This window comes from Periophthalmus magnuspinnatus, chromosome 16 (assembly GCF_009829125.3).
Source record: "Periophthalmus magnuspinnatus isolate fPerMag1 chromosome 16, fPerMag1.2.pri, whole genome shotgun sequence".
Taxonomy (NCBI): Eukaryota; Metazoa; Chordata; class Actinopteri; order Gobiiformes; family Gobiidae; genus Periophthalmus; species Periophthalmus magnuspinnatus.
The window spans coordinates 16,196,956-16,213,818 of NC_047141.1; positions in this window are offsets into that span (position 1 = coordinate 16,196,956).

The window sequence follows — 16,863 nt, forward strand, 5'->3', positions numbered from 1 at the left end:
AAGCTTTATTATCTCAAAATCTGTGAGAAATACTTTAACTTTTTACTCGTTTTATACATTTTTAAATGGTTACTTTAATACTTTTACTTAAGTAGATTTTTTTCCTTTGATACTTTTATTTTTATTTGAGGTTTGTTTTTTTTTTTTACTGTAGTATCTGTACTTTTACTTAAGTAACAAAATTGACTACTTCCACTGCCGCTAAGATGTCAGATCTGTAGAGAAGCAAGTCCACTCGTAGTATGGATGACATATATAAATCCTAGATATGTTTAATGCCATACTGTGGAAAATTCCTGTTCCGGCTCATTAATCAATTGGTGCAAGATGACACATATCTCACCAACTACATAGTGATTTTTATGTGGAATATCTTGAGGAGGAAGTATTCATCTAATACAGGTATGGTAAAAATCTGAAGTCCTTTCATTATTCTTCTTGTGTAGTAATAATTCAGTCTTACATGCATTTTTATCACTTTCCCTGCATTTTTATGGTGACATAAATTTGTCAAACTTACACGAACATGCTCACTATGTTCTGAAATCATATGCATTGCCTCAAGATTAAGAAAATGCTACAGTTTCTCCTTTGTTAAATCAATCGCACACCAGAAAACATAACAAAGACTTCCCATGTGCAAGCCTCTCACTGTTTTGATCCTAATTATGAGAGCAGGATGCAGGCCACATTTGAACAGGAGAGATTTAACTAGCTCCTTGTTGGGTTGGAGTGGGTCAGAATCAAACATTTGTGCTTTTCCTGTGTCTCCAACATGCAGTTTGGTCCCTATGAGCGCATGTATGCAGTCTGACTAATGATGCTCTTAACATGAGCGTCTGACCCACCACTTGTACTACTGTGTGTGAGGGGCATCTGCAGAGGACATTGTTCCAGTTCTTTATGATCAGCCCACTACTACATGGGGTTGAAACATATCCAGTATTTATATATGTGATCCATACTAGGAGTGGGCTTGCTTCTCTACAGATCTGACATTTTAGCAGCGGTGGAAGAAGTATTACATTTTGTTACTTAAGTAAAAGTACAGATACTAGAGTAAAAAAAAAAAAAAAGCTCAAGTAAAAGAAAAGTATCACATGAAGAAAAGACTTAAAAAAAAAGTATTAAAAGTATTACAGTACAAGTTTAAAAATGTTCTTAAAGGGTAAAAGGTAAAAGTATTTCTTGCAGATTTTGATCTAAAAAAGCTTCAGATGTAGTGACTTTGATAAAGATTTGTGCTGAATTTTGTTCAACAGAAAAAAAAATGAATTCATATTTTTTCTAGTTGTATTTACTTGTATATTTTGTTTGCTCAAACTATCAACATATGCAAAATAAACCCCTGAGCCTTTTCAGGATCTCTCAAAACTAAAATGAAAAATACTTTAACTTTTAAGTCTAGTTCAAAACTGTAGTGGAGTAGGAAGTAGAAATGCTTGCTCTCAAATGTAGTGAAGTAAAATTATCCACTTTAAAATGTAAGTAAAGTACCGATACCTCATATTTTTACTTAATTACACTACTACTTTTACTTTATTACGTTCCACCACTCCCTGTATAACAATGCAATATTTGTAATGAAGTTATGATGGTATAAATTACTTTAGAAATTATAGTAAAAAGTATCTAAGCTTGTTTGGGACAATTCAGCACGAAATTTAACAAATTTTCCACTTGTCTGATACTTAAATTTCAACTAATACACTCACTCCAAAATATTCCAGAAAAAATACTTACTCATTTGTGTCAATATATCGCCTACCTCTAAAGACACTGACTCTAAAATGACTCTCAGCGGGTATACTTCAAGTTGCAAGTAATACTGAAGAAAAAAACGTCCATCTATTCATAATGTAATTGAGTAAATGCAATACAGACCTCCCATTACAATTGATGACAAGTAAAGATTGCTTTGAACAGCTAACGCAACATCCCCTGTATTTCCCCTGCTGCTGTACCATATTAAAACGCTCACTGTGTGCCATCTGAAAAGAGCTCGACTCCTCTGTCACATGAGCAGAATGGAAAAGTCAGTAGCCTTCCCAAACTCTAGCCTTGGATTGATTAGAATGGTGTGTGTGTGTGTGTGTGGGTGTGTGTGCGGGGGTGTGCGTGTGTGTGTGCACAGTGGTTGGCTCTGAGGTTGCAGTCCTGTTCAAAGTCAGGAGCTTTAAGCCACATCTGGATCCACTGCATCTGGATCTGAGCGGAGAGTATATTGTTTTACATATGTCACGCTCAGAGGGAAACTAACATTGTATCATAGGGCCAAATCAAACTGCAGGCTCTGGTTTCATGACAAATGTTTTTTGAAGAATTTACTCTTACTATCTCCTCTTTTTATGCTGAAAAGCTGCTGTGTTTCAGGATTGAATTTACAGCATAAAAGTTGAAATCAAGTTGGACTAAGCAACAGAATTGATGTATTGAATGTGACTTTATTGTTCTTATAGATTAGCGACTTAAACACGCAGTAACTTTCTGTTGGAGGATGCTTGTTTCTATGGAGATGTTACTGTAATGTCCCACAGTATAGCATTAACATTATCTAGCTTGTATATATCCAATTACAGGTGTTTTAATTTCTGGATTTTTACTGGCTCGACCTATAACTTGGTTCGGTGCTGTAACCTGCTTTAACGCCACACTGCGGAACATTACTCGCAAAGAAATCACATCTCAATGGACACATGCAGGTGGCGGACCCTCCAATAGAAGAGTTGCATAGTGTATCTTTAAGCTCTGTTAGTATTAGACAGTTTCTTCAGAAGTGGGAGACAATCATTTGCACAATACCCACTACCAGCATTGTGTACTTTTGTTGTGTCCTTGAGCATGACATTGTTGTGAGATTGTTGATGTTTTTAAACTCCATGCACCTTCACTAGAATCATTTGGATCATTTTAGCCCTGGAATTGCGAATCTCTACTGAAAGAATGGTAAAGAGTAGCTGTTGACTTGAAAACTACCACTTCATGACATCATAAGATAGAACAGAGCATTTTTAGCTTTGAAGATGTAGACAGGGTTACTGAGGGGTTACTGAAACATGTGTGAATGAAAGAAAAATACAACTCCGGTTATGTTAGAGTCCATTTTGTGTAATATAACACATTTAAACAGGTCTATAAAAATGAAGTAATAGTATCCCCGTTTGACCCCGCCCCTATGTCCCGCGTCTCGCCATAGGCCTTCTCCACTGGACACCACCCTAGGGCGCACTTTTAAGTCCTCTTAGAATACCTGACCACTAAACCCTTGTCCAACCAACAGCACATGGCTCAAGTACCAGGTTTGGGCAACAACTTTCACCAAAGCGTAGCAATACTTTCACTACTGCCCTCTGAACTTTTTCACAACAGCAGTGCAGAGGAAAAATAGAAAGATTATTTCCCAGAGGCCAGTGTGTGAGTGGGTTCAGAGTGCTTGGAGTGCCATGTCTGTCACTACCTTGAGTAGAGGGGCATGATGCAACACAGAACAACCAGGGCAAAAGATGGAACTGCACACGCCTCAGACTCAAATTAGAACTTGGCATTTCAAGCCCTCTGCAACATATGGGGGATAATGACAGCAACTTTTTGTAATTGGCTGAAATCACTTGCCTGCACTGTAAAAGCTTGGGAAATAGTTGCAAATAGCGTGATTTAAAATACAAAAGTTATCTCATTTTGAATTTAGTTTTGTTTTTAGCCTATGTAACATTATTATTATTATTTGCCAAAGAATGTTTTCCGAAATTGACAAGCTAAGATGTAGTCATTGTTACTCGCATGTTTAGGAGCAGTAGTAGTAGTAGTAGTAGTATCATACATTTAGATCATATGTAAATATTGTGGTGAAACATAACAATGATTTAGAGTTATCAATAATGCCTGGAACTGTACGCAAAGTCGAAGGTACGATTCCAATTGTGATTTCCTTTCAACACATGAATGTATTTGTGAATATGTATTTCTCACCAATGTTTTCATGAAGCCCACAGCTACTGGAACGGAATTCAGTCACGCAGTAACCTTGTAATCGCACAAAACATTGATAAACATGTGTCCTTACTGTTTGCAGGCTTGCATATCCACACACATGACTCGTATTTTGGCTAGTCTCCATGGGAATGTCGTTCCTTTGGCTATAGTCTTACAAAATGTGGCATAAATGTATTTTAACCTGGAAAGACTCAAACAGGACAGTTCTTCCAGTCTGAATTTACGCTAGCTCCATTAATCTCCCTGAAGAATATTCCGAAGATTTTCACTTTCTATTCCCGTAGAATCATACAGGAGACATGCTACCTCCAAAAAGTTCTATTGTGTTGCTTTAATAGTGATAATATGACTGAACATATATATAATATTTGAAGTTAAATCACCACACAAACAAACTCTAACTATCACGCCGTTCAGTTGTGCAGTTGCCAAATTCGTCAAGCATTATTGTCACTACTTTGTTTCTGTTGTGCTATAAATACAATGCTACAGACCTCAAAAAACGACAGACCACCAGCATCCTTGCTTTCTCCCCTGAGAGTCGTGTTTTGCTCGTCTTTGTTGAATTGCCACGTCGCCTCCGGGTCAGACTTTCATTGCGTTTTTGTCGCTACCATTTGTTTTTTTTTACAGTAACTTGCCGCCAAATGAGCCGACCCCATGCTGGCGACCCTGTGAACTCACCTGCGCGCCTGCCTCCACCTGTGGATGACTGATGTGTTGTTTTATACACTTCTTAGGCTGTCTCTCTCTCGCTTCTACACACCCACGGATGTCACTGTCTATCTGCTCCAGTCAGATCAGTGCCTCCCTTTTTAACCATACTCCCCTTCCCTTCTCCCTCTTCAGCCCATGCTCGTGTATTGCGCTCATATCATTTGCATTACAATTTTAGATAAGGATTTGTGAAACCTATACATGACGCGGATTTAGAGCTAATGCTAGTTGCGGGATTACAAGTCGCTTACTGGGGTATAGAGGAGAGTTTGCTAATCTGGTTGCTTGTGATTATAATGAAAAGTTGTGATGTATAGTGTGCAGTGTTATCAAAGATGGCTCCTTAAAGTAGTCTTGCGGGAATAAGACGATGATGTAACAAACTCGGTGTCAATCATCGGGGTAGATTTTTGGACTATCAGAGCATTAGCTTTGCATGTATCCCTCTATGCTCATGTGCTATCATTGTGTCCCCCTGTTAAATCACAATTAACATGGCCTATTTGGTAAATGGTCAGATTTGTCCACCTTCAACGCTCTCAAAACTCTTTACAACGAGGACCCACTCACATTCAGACACCAGTGTACACAGACATTGGGGGTAGAGGTGGGTTAAGTGTTTTGCACAAGGACACAACAACAGTATTCATGTATGGGAGCTGGAATTGCATCGCCAACCTGTGGGTCAATGGATCTGACCGTTCAACCAGTGATTTTTATGTCGAAACAGGGGTCGAACTGCCAACTTTCAGATTAGTGGGCAAACACTCTACCAACTGATGTACTGTCACTGTGTTTTGTTTCGGCTGAATACTGAATACTACGTTCTAGCAAAAACTGGTTCTAAGGAAATCAGACTTTTGAATGGGGATGTAACTAACCACTAAAAGGGAGTTGCCATGAACATTTGTCATTCGGTATTATGCATGGATGAATAAGGCCGTGTACCTAGTGACAGTGTTCATTTGGATTTCCTTTTCTTTCAGTGTTAAAGGGAAATGTAATGTAAATTTTCAGGTGGATGGTCCGCCACCTGCTTGCCTTTGTTTTTCTCTGTATCTATCTCCATGGAGACGAGCAGGTGAATCAAAGATGCCAAGTTGCTGGTCAGATCTGTGAAGAGGTAAGAATGCGTGCTTCTCCGTAACTGAATGAATGCAAGTTAAACAATATTTATGCCCTACTGTGGAGCATTGTAGGAAAGTAATAACATCTCTATGTAGACAAGCAGGTGGTGTACCCTCTACCAGAAAATTAACATAGTGCAGCTTTAATTTCTGTAAGTTTCCAAAACACTTTCCATACATTCTCTTATGAATGTATGTTTCTTGATTGTTTTCTTCCAAAATGGTCTATGATCAAGCATAAGTAATAACTCAACAGGGAGAGAAAAAATGAATCTGTTTCTATTTCTGGAGATCAGATTCCCACACATCTGTAGCTTGGTGCATTCTCTTCGTTGAGGATTTGAGGCAATGTTATTGAAATAAATATGCAAAAATACAAGCAGGGAAATTGTCAACCTTAACTATGGGATAGGTGATAAACAGCAATTAGATTAACAAAAATAGAAGCGCGAAAAGCTGCTAGACAGAGCAATAACTTTGATTTGCCGTAAACACAAAAACAGCCTGTTCATCTCCCACGAAGCCTTCAGTACAGGAAGTGGTACAGTGCTATACGCAGCAAACAGTAAACGCTCCATAAATGTACACAGAGAAGGTGCATTTAAAGACACTAGTGATTTAGGCTTTCTCCTCCTGCAGTTTTCCCCGCTGAGCGTCACAGCAGTCGAACTCCTCCCTGGAGAAATAAGAGCAGAATCTTAAAAAGCACCCAAAGCCTTCTATCCCATTTTGTGTGCGAGTGCCTGTCTCTGCCAGGGCTCAGGGAAGGTATGTGAGCATGAAATCTCACTAACGCGAGTTATCTGTGCTCAGCCTTGACTTTCCACTCAGAGCAGCAGAAAAGTATCAGAAAAAAGTGTTAAGGGAAGATTTAGACATTAGGCTGAGTAAAGTGAAACCCAATTATAGACTAGAGATGGATTCTGTTCAGCCGAAACCCATATTGTTTTGCTGTTGTGGCTGATCCCTCCTGTCCTTGAGCAAGACAGAGGTCCCCCAACCAGAAGGGTGTAGGATTGCTTGCCGCTCGGACCAAGTTCTGTCGTTATGTCCTTAGGCAATACACTTCCACCCTGGAAGTGCTTGGATAATAGTTGGTGATAGGAGGGGCCGATTGCACAGATTGGCATCCTTGCTTTCGTCATTCTACCGCAGGGCAGCTGTGGCTACAAGTGATAGGGGAAGATTTAGATATTAGAGAGATTAAAGTGAAACCTAGTTATAGACTAGAGCTGGATTCTGTTCAGCCCATGCTGATATTTGTTGTACTGTTGTGGCCGATAACTTAGATCTATATCAATAATTTAAAATCATCAGCAAGGCTCAAAAATGGGGAAAAAAAAGTTGTGGTCAAGTTCAGAGATTAACTAAAAAAATGTATTTTCTCAATTGTATGGCAAATGTGTAAACATATAGCCAGCTCTTTGGCTTCAATTAGAATTAGAAAAAGAGTTCTTTATGTCACAGATATCAAAATATGTCCCGATACATGGTCTATCCCTGTGACACATTGTGAGATAGGGCATTTTGAAACAGTGAAATTGGAACCAAAGCTTTCCAACTAAATGAAAACTTAAAATAATAACTAAAACCTTAATTAAAAACAATAATTCATGAATCATTTGATGGAGTGAAGCATTAAAACACAGTGCCACTGCATAACAGATTATTAAAAGGCTATTTGCATCCATATGTTTTTCTAGTCCAGACAGACAGGTTCTCATATGCACTGTCCTATTTCTGAGCTCTCAGTCAGAGTGGGCTGTGCTGACAGCTGTGTACCCCACATACTCTCCTCTTTTATTCTGTCTCCTGTTTCCTTCAGCCATACAGCTCCCTCACTTCCTCTTCCATTTCCACATTCCAACACTGGAAGTCACAGACACTCAAGTATTTGGGTTTGTACAGAGGAAAGTTCTGATTTTACCTTTTACTCAAGATTTTTGGATATATATTACTTAAGTGGAAGCAAAACTATAATTACTCGTGTGAGTACTACACATACATGTGTAATGATCAAAAGAGGTTAATTCTTTATATATACCAAAGAAAATATTTTTAAACTGTATTATTAATAACATCACAGCTGCTGCATTCGCTTATACTTCAGCATATCACAGAGGAGCCCCATTCAGATTGGACTTCTCAAAAAACTCTATAAAGTACAAAAGATGAGGAACATTGTGTGCTATCTCTGCAAATGAAAGAACTGGCAAGTCTGTCTGTCTTCACTATTCTGGATCACTGTAGTTTATTTTTGTCTCCCCTACAAACAGAGCCACATATTTTTACACATCAACTAGATTTAAAGTCCAAGGGATATATAGAAACAATTTTTGCCAACTGTTGTGTCCTGTTGTCTCTAAGGCTGTGAACAACTTCCTCACCTTCTACTTCTTGCATTGCCAGAAGGTTACACTTAGTAACCTGGGAAGATCTAATAAACTACTCTGATTTGGTGGGTAGACTGTTCATCCACTGATCTAAGGGTTGGTGGTCCGATCCTTGCTGCCCTTGAGCGAGACATGTCACCTCCGTCACTCACCGTGTAAAGCGTTAAGCGTGCACAATACAATGGCTCAGTGGTTAGACCATTGCTCCCCCAACCTGAAGGATGTCGGATCAATTCCCAGTTGTTGTGTCCTTAGGCAAGACACTTCACCCACATCAAAAGTGTCTGCTTCAATAGGAGGTGGTAGTCATTGCTAGTTTTTCATGAATCAACTAACTTTTTCCTGCCCATTATCAAAACTGCACCCAAAACACAACATATTTTAAGTGTTTACTGTCGGTGTAAACATGCTATTTTTACCCACAAAAGCTGTTCAGTATTTCCTCTTGAATGTTTTTTACGTGCCTCCTTTAAAATTACTGGTTCTGTTTCCTCCAGTCATGTCTATGTGGTAAAGCAGAGACAGTCGTTCTAATGAGAAACACAGATGTGACTTTAAATATCCACTCGCTCTGTTCTAAACCCGCTGCTGCCAAAAGAGGAGGCGCCACAGAAGAGAGGGGTGGGGCTAAAAGTGTGGGGTAATGCCAGTGTTTTGAAGGTTACTGTAAAGGTAATGAAAAACATGTTGTTAGGGGTTAGAAGTATATATGAGTCACGTTGTAGCAATGCTTTGTACGCAAAATGTGGAGATGTGATGATGAAGCCAGTTAGTCTGTAAAACGCTGGAGCGATATGAGTTCATTTTTTATTACGTGAAAGTTCAAACTACTTTATTTATTTGTTCGGTCATAAAAAATGTGCAGATCTTTGCTGCAAGACGTTGGTTTGTTTCTGCACATTCCATAATTCTTTCCGGTTCGCTGCTAATCTAAATGAAACACATACACAAGATAATGAAGAATGGTGTATAGGTGTGGTCAGTTTTGTGAGACTTTTAGTTTGTCTTCCACGGCAAACCTGCACAGCGCTTAGACAAGTCTTTGCACCAGATGCCCATCCTGTCACAACCAGACATGTTCAGTGGCAAATGTGTGCAGTGTATTACCAACAAACACAACAACTCCAGCCATACCACCTCAACAATGTCCAATCTCACCTAAAATCGAAAACAAGAAGGGTTCAGCCTTTTTACGACCATTATGGGAGACCGCTAGGAATACCATGTGTCGTAGTGGAGCAGGTGTAGCTCTTGTGGAAACCGTTGTGGTGTCCTCAAGCAACACATCTTGTCTAATATGAAGTTGGTGAGTGTGTGGTTGATGGTGGTTGGATGGGTCAGTGGCACCTTGTTTCTCTCTGCCCCAGGGTAGTTGTGGCTACAATTGCGGTACTGTAGCTTACCATCAGGGTGGAATGAAAGAATAATGCAAAGTCCCCCAACAATGCACCAAAAGCATCTTGTTTTTCTTACAATTCAACCTAATTTGGAAGAACTGACTGTATTAACTCAAAGATCTGTCAGTTACTTGCATTTTTAGCACCATTTTGACTTTGCGATAACAGTAAACCAATGTAATCTCTCATAGTTGTTCATTTCCATAACCCATTTGTCATTATATTCACATCATCTCTTTAATTTCATTTGTTTCATCACTTCAAACTTCCACGCCGATCATTTGCAATCGAAGCACGTCCCTGTTTCCAAAAATAGCGCTAGTCAGGTTCTCCTTGAGCGTGACATGATTTGCTCAAATTTAGCCGAGACCTGCCACCAAATTCTAAACTTCCAAATAAAAATTACAATTTTAGTGAAAAGGTGCCAAGATCTGGAGGGGGCGACGCTTTTAGTCCTGAGTCAAATTGGTGTCATCGCTCATGTTTTGTCTTTGATGTGTCACTCCGCACCTCGCCAAACCTGGTCATACCTGATTGAGTGCGGGCCCCGGCACAAGTGCGTGTAGTAATTTACCTTTTTAGTGATGTTATGTTTTTAGAGACTTAAATGGTGTTGACAGCTGTGCATATCTCATTAGTAAAGGCAAAGCTACAGTCTTTCGACAGCAAATGAACCAGATAATGTCATTCCCAAAAAGCAAATCGGGTCTCGTTGATGTCAGGTTGAGGGTAAATTTCAGCACCTATGAATGACTGCTTTTCATAACCTTTCATAAATACAGTAGCTTTGCCACCACTTTACTGCTAACTGCAATAATATTACGTTATATAATCCAAATGGAAGTGATTTGCCTTATATAGTATTTGGATGTCTTGGCAATACAGATAATCCTTAGTGGTATAGATACTTCTGCCCAGAACAACATTCAAAATTTGACACTTTGAGGACGACTCGGTTCAGCCGGCTGTGAGTGGCAAGTGAAGCAAAACTAATACTTCCTGTTGGAGAAATTAATGATCTCATCTCGTAAATGTTCTATCTTTATTTTTGGGACATATTTTAGCACAGCCTCTTATTTGTCAACTTTGCTTTAGACATCAAAGTACCCTCTCTTTACATCTTTAGCTCTTTACATCAAGCATTCACTAATTCACTCACACATTCATACACCAGTGTACGCAGACTCTGGGGGCAAGCTGAGTTAAGTGTCTTGCCCAAGGACAAAACAACAGCATTCATCTGCGGGAGCTGGAGTAGGTCCACCAACCTGTGGATCTGACCGCTCAGCCAATTATGTTTACGTCGAAAGTGGGATTCAAACTGCCAAGCTTCGGATCAGTGGACAAACATGCTACTGACTGAGCTACTGTGAAATAAGAGGACACTATACTCAGGGTGTGCTGCTTTTATAACCAAACCCTCTATTTAACACAAAACCCATATAAATGTCTGAAGTCACTGAAGTGAGAAGTGAGAAATTGATGAAACTGGAGAATGGAAATGGAGGAGTGTTCAGTGGATGTTATGGATAGTTAGCAGCCTCACAGCAAGAAGGTCCTAGGTTCCTATCATAGACTGTATATATATAAATGGACATAGCTAACCTGCTAGCCACCACGTTCCAAATAGAAAATGGCTTCTGGCTCTATTGACTCTGGCTTCAATTCACTTTACATTGAAAAACTGTCACCCCTCTCTCTGTAACTGCTGCAGTGAGCCTTGTCATTTTGGCCTTATAATCTTCATATTACCCTGTTCTACATGACCCTGGTGTTTTTATTTTGCTATTTTGTCCATAAATCAGGATGCGAACATTAAAAAAACAGACGCATGAGGTGCTTTCTTTCCACGAGATTGCTCCCGCTAGCTTTAGCAACAGGTTTGATTGACAACGTAGCTAAGCACCCACTCCCTGCTCAACTAGCGGTGCATTACCTTCAACAACCTTGCTCCTGATTGGCTCTTTGGCTGCTATAATACTCGGAATTCCAAATGTGGAACTCGGCTCAAAATTCACCCCTATAACAACAAGCTTTATTTGACTACGGGGACGCTACGGACGACGTCACACTCTCTTAGTCCACTTCTTTATACAGTCTATGGTTCCCATGCACCGTGGGAGGCCTTTCTGTGTGGAGTTTTGCATGTTCTCCCTGTGTCTGTGTAGGCAGAGTGCTCCAGTTTCCCCTACCACTAAAAACATTAAGAATAGCAGCAAGGTCTCAAAATATGAAATGAAATCAACCAGAAATCTTAAATGTCCCATCTAATCGTATGTTGTTTGGGAATGACTCCATATTAACTGAATCCTGTGATACTCTGTTTACTATCTATAAATACACCTATATTCACCTATTTCAGCTATTTTATTCATACAAAATAACCAGTATTTGTAATAGTATTTGCAGAAATCTTTAACCACATACTCTAACACTGCATTTTGACCTTTCCACCGCCTCAATTGACTTCAGTCAGTTGAAGCGTATTTTCTGCACCACACTGGTTAAATGTTCTCAATATTTCTTGTATACTTTCTATGGAGATAGATGTCCATTGGGAGGGAGTGACTTCACAGCAGCCCCAGTGCGGCACCAACCCTTATTAGTGGTGTCCCAGTCATATAACCATCTCTTCCTCAAAATTTCCTGTGCTTTTCGAACCTTTGCCAAAAATCATTCCAAGATGTCTGTTGTTGAACGAAAAACCCTAGCTGCCTCGGGCTAGAGACATAAAAACAGAGTGCTATCCAGACTGGCATCACACCAAAATCTGCAGAACTATTTTATATTTTATACCAGCTTTTTGTACCTCATAGGCTTTCATTTTCCAAGCTTTCCAGTCCAAGTATTTGAATGACTCAGCCCTCTCCTCACTCAATCCATTGGCTGCCACTGCGGTTGCACATGCACACATTTGCTAAATACACAGTTTATTTAGGCTTTCTCACATTGGCCACTTACTGTCACTGCTCGGACGTTCTGACAAGTGAAGGGGTGATTAAGCGGTAGCCATTTTGGAGCTGGTCTGCAGTTTCTCAAAGTGGTGCTAGTTTTGGTGCTAGTTCAAAGTAAAAAAGTGTTAAAAGTAATACTAAAGGGTGGTCTGTGCCTGTCATTCATGTGTTTCAATGAACTTTATTTGCCATTTTATTATGAAATGGTTGAAGATGGAAAGGTTTTCGTAGTTAATGGTCCATTTTATGTTGAGGTCTGTGCCTTAAGGACTGCCTGACTGCACTTTTGGGGTTATACAAGTGGTATGGTCATAACTACACCTAATTCGTCTTAATAAAGCATGAAAAAATAAACTTAAAAAATGACTTGTTCATTATGAAATTTTGGGTGCTATTATAAGGGTAAATAAGGTGTAGTTATCATGAAGTGTAACCAATGGTATTTACGATTAGCTGGTAATCTTTACATACTAGCTAGCTTATCCGCGACAAGGAATTCAAACTTTTCAAACTCTTACATCTCAGTCAAGGGTCTATTATTAGTCAAAATCAGTGGTGGATGAAGTACTCAATTTTATTACTTAAGTAAAAGTACAGATACAGAGGTAAAAAGTTTCTCACGTAAAAGTTAAAGTATCTCATGAATAAATAAGTCTACTTCAGCAAAGTATTTAAATGCCTGTTCATAAATGTACTCTAGTAAAGTAAAAAGTAAAAGTATTTCACATGTGTTGTTAGTTTGTTAAAGTGTAAATGTAGTGATATTGATTAAGAAAATGATATGAATCAATTTACAATTTACATTTTCTTATGAATTTTGTGTATTTATTGTTCAAAGCCAAAGCTTGAACTCAAAAACTTTAATGAGGATGTTACCACAAACATGCTAAAAATAACTCCTCAAATCATATGAAAAGTACTTTTTATTTTTCAGTCCAGTTAAAAATGTAGTGGAGCAGAAAGTATAAATACCTACTCTCAAATGTAGTGAAGTAAAAGTAAAAAGTATTCACTTTAAAATGTACTTAACTAAAGTACAGATATCTAAACGTTTTACTAAACATTTTACCTAAACATTTCCTTAAGTACAGTACTTCACTACTTTTACTTTATTACCTGCCTCCACTGGCCAAAATAAGGTAGCAGTCATGATGTACAACATTTTATTTGCATATATTATAGAATTTAATGAGCTTTCAACTATGCTATACACTCTATGCATCTAACTGTAAACCGTTTTATTGTCTGATAATCAGGAAGTGTGCATTAGCATGCTAGTTGTTGTTTAGCCTTACCTTCACCTCAAAGTTGTGAAAGGCACTTACAAACTCAGTGATATGTGATGTTCTGAATGCATAAGGGACGTTAGTAATAACTTTGAACCAGTTTAAAATGACCTAGTTTTGTTTTTCATGTTTTTAGCAGTAAAAATTGCGTACAGTGCCTTTAATCTGATATGTCATCTTTATTTTGGAATTATATTTTAGAATTGGTGTAGACTCTGGAAAATTCTTCTTAAGGCTTTTTAAAATATTACTTAGTCTTACTACCAAGGTGGTCTTCCGTACTGCACAGATATATGCTCCTTCTACAGTTAATACCACAGGTCATATATATTGCAACCCACTGTCAGTTATAAGTTTGTGCCCACATGTATTTGATTTCAAGAAGCGTGGAAATAAACTCATAAAATGTTGGCATTGAGAAGTTGCAGGTTACTAATATTAATATAAATTCCTTCCCTGATATGAAACTTTTGACAGTTGGGGACTTATTTCCAAGCCGCATTAGTTGGATTGGTTCAATATTCTTGGAGTTGATGGAGGTTTTGGTGCAAACCCAAACTCTACTGTACATGAAAGAATAATGTAATATTTTTCTTAATCTCTGCACCACAGTTAAGCTTGTAAGATTTAAGATGGATTTGGGCAACTATATAAATGGAGAGAGAGTCTAACTTCCATGGTGGTCTCACAAGATGTTGGATGATAGTTTAAAGATTTTGAAAGAAATACTGGAGACATTCAAACTACTAATATACCAAAAATGTTAAATAAAGTTTCCCTTTTTAAGATACTTCAATATTTTATTGCACTTTACAGCACAGTACACTTGCAAATAGTTGCCATGTTTATGGATACTTCTTCATACTATGTTAGGATTTCATTAGCCCTGTAATGTAGGCTGGCCTTTAGCAGTAGGAGGTGGGGCAGAAGACAGCAGCACGGGTGTGGTCCTTAGTTTTTTTTTATTTCTTTTTTTCAATTACCAAAGTGCAAAGTGTGTCTCCTCCAACAGAATATAGTATGTTAGTATCAGGCGCCTTTTATACTGTCCCACTAACTGGATAAAGCCATTGTTAAAAAGTAAAAAATAAGATTTGCTCTTTAAAACTCCTAAACCTCTAGAAACCAAATAAACCCATAAATCAAATAAACTTTGACTTTATATATATATATATATATATATGACGTAAGTTAAACATTCTTAAAACACTATTCACTAAAAACACTACAAATTACTCAACACACAAACACTTAAAAACATACCTAAATAAGCATTGCATTAATATTGCACATATCCAATTAAATTAGTAGCAGTTAATTTTGACTTCTTTCCCCTCCAGGACATGCAGCTTCAATTAAAATGCCACCGTGCCTCCAGATAAAAAATTGGGTGAAAGCAGAAAAGTTAAATTAACATTTTAAAATCCTTTTGTGCAATTGTCTTTTTTAAAGTGCAAACGATGTTCAAAGTGCTGTGTGCTACTAAAGTGTACCCGCAATTTAAAGTGCATATAGTGAAAGGTGCTGTTATTTTGGTAACAAATGGGCAGTTTGTTACAAGCCCTATACATTAGCCTTAGCATTTTAGGCCAGCCTTGTTTGTGTATATCACATATCACTGGTCTATCCTGTGTGCCAATAACCATGTAATTGTCATATTTACATGTCTAGTTACAATTGTCTAGTTACTATTGTTGTGGTGTAAAGTGCTACCTAAAATTAAGAGTATGATTTTAATAGTCTTCAAACACATCTTGAAATGATCTGTTTGTAATGTTTCATAAATTTAATACATTTTATAAACATGATCGAACTATATCCCTACATATGAGGTAATCGTGTTCATATCCAACATAGCTTATACAATTGTAAAAACATCGGACATGGTGGCCAAGTTGTTCCTGTTATAGTTTTGGTTCTCAAGACAACTGTCTAAAGGCAGAATGAGTCTCTCATTTGGGTTGCCAGTTCCAATACTTCATTTCAGTTTTAAAGTGTTAAACCTAAAATGACTGTCTGACCTGAATCATCACTACCTAAACCCCAGCACCTGCAGCCAATAATTAGTCAGTGCTAGTGCAGCCTTTGCAGCTCAGTGAGGGAATTCTGGATTTCCTAAGCTTATGTGAGGCATTGCTTATCCATATACTAAGAATTATAAAAATTGTATGTATCCTATCTCAAGATAAAGTCCTGGCGACCCAGGTTCAGTTGTGGCCCTAAAACTGTAAGAGTGCAGGCTACATACCGTTCTTCTAACTGTCATAAATTGTGTTGAGTTGTAACATCTCACCACATCATTGTTCTGCTGCAGTCACGTTATATATCTGTCAGTGGTCCGTCCTGTTTGCCTGTGCTGAAGTATCCTGTATGACTGTCTGTTTGCTGGACTCAATAGACAAGTGTCATGTTTGTTTGGAGCTGAGCCTGGAGGCCTCTTCTGAATCACAATCACAGGAAACTCATTCATCCGTCTGCTGATGTGTAACACAATACTCGCACTGGCCACTGGCACAATACCTCTGCACTCACTCATTCATTCAGATGCACAGAGTATTACTGTGTGGAGATCAGTTCATTTATACTGTTAAGGAAGTACAGGAGGCCTTCACAGTTCTGTCATTATTGATCTGTAAACCCACATGGAAATCTAGTATTTGACTTCCTTTCCAACTCATAAAACTGATAATATAATATGTCCTGGCCTGCATTATGTTGACTTAGGTATTCTACTAGATGACGTTTTTTGTCACCTCAGCAGATACACAAATACAGTAGTTGACTGAAGTGTCTTGCCAGTTGACACAACATTAGTATGCAGTGCAGGCAACAAACTTTTCCCCCCTGTAACAGCTCATGGTCACATTTTTATACAGCACTTTTCCTCCTTCAAGGGACTCAAAGCAGCTATTCACACACACATTCATACAGCAGTTTACGCAGACACTGGGGGCATGGTGGGAGTAAATGTCTTACCCAAGAACACAACAACTATT